At 48.2% G+C, this 5,000-nt stretch overlaps 1 protein-coding gene across 4 annotated transcripts in view; it reads right to left on the reverse strand.

Moving 5' to 3' along the window:
• slit1a (slit homolog 1a (Drosophila)) overlaps nt 1-5,000 on the reverse strand; it is a 266,121-nt gene that overhangs the window by 130,192 nt on the left and 130,929 nt on the right. The window lies entirely within an intron of this gene.

The raw sequence follows: 5,000 nt of genomic DNA on the forward strand, positions 1-5,000 counted from the left end.
CACACACACACACACACACACACACACACTGTCCACTAAGCGTGCAATGTTTTAGTTAGCCAGCATGGGAAACACATCTGGAGCTGAAGGACATGTCAACAGCAGTATTTACAATAGGAGAGCAATGATGAGGGGGCCAGACAGATAGGCAGGAAGACAGAGAGTGAGGCACACAGATAGACAAAAACAAACACAGAGAGAGAGAAAATCAGAGAGAGAGACAGACAGACAGACCAAAGACAGACAGAAAAAAAGACAGACAGAGAGACTGTGGCTGTGGCCGGTCAATGTTTAAGAGCAGCCACGCAGGTCAAGATCCCAGAGTTGCCAATGGAGGGGACAGGCACAGAGGCACACAGACCTAAAAACACACATACACACTGACACAAAGACTTACAGACACCCAGACAGACAAACAGACAGACAGATGGGGACACAGTGAAACAGAGAGACAGGCGGAGATGACAAGAGGTGGCGATTTCAAAACAGGGCATCAGTGACACAGGATTGAAGTGAGACAGGGCCAGCAGTTACACAGGATTGAAGTGAGACAGGACCAGCGGTGAGACAGGATTGAAGTGAGACAGGACCAGCGGTGAGACAGGATTGAAGTGAGACAGGACCAGCGGTGAGACAGGATTGAAGTGAGACAGGACCAGACTGGCAACAGTATAGTCCAGCATCTGCACTCTCATACAGTATCAATATCGACCTCCAGTTTTTCTCTATTTACCTCATTATCATCCCACACAGTAAAGATCCAGTGGTAATTCAACTCTACAACAGTGTATTTGGTCCCCAAGTAACACTCTGTTTGTTGAATTGACACTGCATTTTTTGTCCTGTGCAGGGCCGAATGGGAAACGCATTACATGGGCATCTGCTCTATGTAGCAAAAAAGCCTTCAAATCTCCTCTCAGCTTCCATGGCTCAGATCTCTACTGTGTGTGTGTGTGTGTGTGTGTGTGTGTGTGTGTGTGTGTGTGTGTGTGTGTGTGTGTGTGTGTGTGTGTGTGTGTGTGTGTGTGTGTGTGTGTGTGTGTGTGTGTGTGTGTCAGTGATGCGCGGGTCGACGAAAAAACAAGACACACCCGACCGCTTTTTTCCCTAGTCCGCCCGCTTGCCCTGCCCGCAAGAAATATTCATGAAAAATATTGACCCGGCCCGCTTCCCGACCCGCCTTTGAAAATAGTAGCCGTGCGTCTTTATGAACACCCTAGCGTCATTGGCAAAGCACAATCACGTCAATAAAGGTCTCAAAAAAGATATTTGCGTCAATAACAAGACAGCTGTGCATTTCAACAGGACATGTTGGATTTTTGAACCGAGGCCATGCAATGACGACTGCCGACTGTCACCTGTTTATTTCGTTAACATCGTCGTTTGGATACATGGAGGAAATTAATCTGTAGGTTGGTGAGCAGACGGAGCCAGCCGTCAAGTGGATTGCCTCGTGGTACGACACAGGAAGTGAAAACAAACTCTGTAAGCAACACATGCGTTCGAAACCATTACAATTGTATAAGAAAATATGTAGGCTATATCCATCACTGCACTGTTTAGAGAGCACCCTCTGTGTTCTTCAAAATGCACTCAATGGTTGCACCTGCTGCACCAGTTGCGCGCAGAAGATATTCGGCCGACGCAGGAGCCTCATTAAGTCTCCTGCAGAGCGCGTGGCACCATCGTAGTTATTCAGCCATATAAACTTTGATCTATTTCGCAAAAAATGTCCCTGTCTGCTAAAGTAAACTATAGCCTATTGGCTAGCCTATAGCCTACTTTAAAATTCGGCATCATTTCAAAGGTCCTGTCTGACCGACCGCACCCGACCCGAATTTCATTAAAAATAATATTTCATAACCCGTGCCTGCGGTCGACCGCAGTTAATTGCAAGCGCCCGCTGCTTTCGGGTCAGCCCGCGCATCACTGGTGTGTGTGTGTGTGTGTGTGTGTGTGTGTGTGTGTGTGTGTGTGTGTGTGTGTGTGTGTGTGTGTGTGTGTGTGTGTGTCTGTGTACATGAGTGCATGAGTATTGTGTGGTTGTGCTGTCTTGACAGATAGTGTCTGAGAAGAACATATTTTTCCCTCATTTTTCTGGAACATGATGAAAAGCGATGGAGGTCTGTTTTTCAGGTCTGCTAAGAGTGTCATGTTTAGTCTTTATGGCAACATCTTACTCGTATCATACGGTGACAACTAGAGAGAGAGACAGAGAGAGAGAGAGAGAGAGAGAGAGAGAGAGAGAGAGAGAGAGAGAGAGAGAGGGCGGAAGAAAGAAAGATATTCACCAGTGTAAGGATAAGATATTCACAGTTGTGAACATGCTTTACTGAGTAGCCTAAAAGAAAAACTTCCTGCGGCTTACAGTACACAGGCTTTATCTTTCAGATATATTATTTTGGAATAAATCCCCAAGTGAATTACATTTTTGGGGGGTTGTGTGTGTGTGTGTGTGTGTGTGTGTGTGTGTGTGTGTGTGTGTGTGTGTGTGTGTGTGTGTGTGTGTGTGTGTGTGTGTGTGTGTGTGTGTGTGTGTGTGTGTGTGTGTGTGTGTGTGCGTGCGTGCGTGTGTGTGTGTGTGTGTGTGCGTGTGCGTGCATCAGTAAATGACACTCACACACTGGCAACAAAAGAGACAGGCTTAATTTGCCCGCAATCTGAATATGCATTCCAGTGCAATAAGGCAAATCAGCATCGTAAATCCTGTTAGCACGCTCTAACACGATTGGCCATGGCTTACAATGGCTGGAGCGTGTTGATGTGAGTGGATTAAGCCCTGGGAATCGCGGGGGGCTAATTGACACTGTGTGTGTGTGTGTGTGTGTGTGTGTGTGTGTGTGTGTGTGTGTGTGTGTGTGTGTGTGTGTGTGTGTGTGTGTGTGTGTGTGTGTGTGTGTGTGTGTGTGTGTGTGTGTGTGTGTGTGTGTGTGTGTGTGTGTAATTGAGCGTCCTGGAAATGAGTAATGAGAAGACTGACGTCTCTCTAAATGATGTGGCGTCTCCTTCCGTCAGACCTTCAGCCTCCCCTCTTCCTCTTCTCCGTTCTTCTCTTCTACTCTCCTCTCATGTTCTCCCCTTTGCTGTCTCTCTCCTGTCCTCCCCTCACATCTCCTCCTCTTTTCCCTCTCCTCTCCTCTCCTCTCCTCTGCTCTCCTCTCTGCTCCTCATCCTTTGCTCTCCTCTCCTCTCCTCTCCTCTCCTCTCCTCTCCTCTCCTCTCCTCTCATCTCCTCCTTCTCTTCACAAATGCATAATAGAGTAATTGTCATGGTTTGGGGTTTCTGGGGGATCTGTTGACTGCTCGCTACTCAAGGATTTACTGGCTTGGCTATTGGCACACACACACGCACACGCACACGCACACGCACACGCACACGCACACAAACGCACGCACACGCACACACACGCACACACACACACACACACACACATCAACACAGCTCTGCCAAAGAAATATTCGATTTAGCAGCTCCACATTTCTGAATTTGCACATATTTAGAAAGCAAAACACACGCATCTCTGCGGCTCACCGCGATAGATTTCACATAGCTGGAGACACGGAGGAGGCAAAGCGATTCACTTTCAAACTGGAACGGCCTACAGTACAGCACGTATATTTCAGCCAGGGTAGCCAACAGGGGGTGGGGACAAAGGGGTCAGCTGTCACGGGCCCAGGGCTGGTGGTAGAGGGGTGGCTGAAAGGGGTCCTCATTATATGTATGTAATATGGTATATGTTATATGTAGGCCTATGTAATATTGAACGTAATGGTTTGGGGAGCCCTTTCCTGTCAGAGGACTTTGTGCCGGGCCCAGCCGAAGCTGTCAGCGGCCCTGATTTCAGCTATTATACTCCATATACCTTCAGCCTATCAGTAGGGCAGAGCAAACTGCCGTGCACTCGGGACCCAACCGTGGAATCACCCAGTACGGTACTGGGGGAAATGGATCCCATTTGATGTAGAGATGATTGTATATACTGTGGACCACAAAGAGCCATGTTGGCCTCACTCACTCAGGCTGGCGATATTAGCCATGATGACTGAGGAATGCCTGCTGTGTGTGTGTGTGTGTGTGTGTGTGTGTGTGTGTGTGTGTGTGTGTGTGTGTGTGTGTGTGTGTGTGTGTGTGTGTGTGTGTGTGTGTGTGTGTGTGTGCGTGTGTGTGCGTGCATGCGTGTGTGCGCACGCATGTGTGTGTGTGTGTGAGGCATGCCATAGTGTGTGTGCCTGTGTGTTATGCACGCCTGTGTGCCTGTGCATGCGCGTGAGTGTGTGCATGTGTGTGTGTATGTGTGTGTTATGCACGCTGTGTGCCTGTGCATGCGCGTGAGTGTGTGCATGTGTGTGTGCATGTGTGTGTGTATGCACGCACATGTATGTGTGTGTGTGTGTGTGTGTGTGTGTGTGTGTGTGTGTGTATACGTGCGTGCGTGTGTGTGTGTGTGTCTGGCCAGTGGAGACTGTAGGCTGGCCGTGCCCCAGGAGCTATATGTGGATCGACCCCATAAGAGCAGAACATGGTGGCCACACGAGCTGTTACGCTGATATAATAACAACATAATACGCCCACGGCTATATTTCATGCATTCTTCTCTCTATTCTTCTCTCTTCTCTCTCTTTTCTTTCTTTCTCCTGCTCTCTTCACAACACGGAGGTGGTCATTTTCCCCGTTTTAGCCCCATGGGCTGTTTTGGGTCTACTATCTTTGGAACTGTGTCTATGTCTGTTTGTGTGTCTGTTTATGTGTTTAGCTGCTCTGTATTTGTGTGTGTTGAATGCATTTTGATTGCATGTCTGTTCGTAAGTGTGCTTAAATGCTTGGGATAGACAGAGAGAGAGAGAGAGAGAGAGAGAGAGAGAGAGAGAGAGAGAGAGAAAGAGAGAGAGAGAGAGAGAGAGAGAGAGAGAGAGAGAGAGAGAGAGAGAGAGAGAGAAAGAGAGAGAGAGAGAGAGAGAGAGAGAGTGTGTGTGTTGTCTGTCTGTCTGTCTGTCTGTTA

This window comes from Engraulis encrasicolus, chromosome 24, assembly GCF_034702125.1.
Source record: "Engraulis encrasicolus isolate BLACKSEA-1 chromosome 24, IST_EnEncr_1.0, whole genome shotgun sequence".
Taxonomy (NCBI): Eukaryota; Metazoa; Chordata; class Actinopteri; order Clupeiformes; family Engraulidae; genus Engraulis; species Engraulis encrasicolus.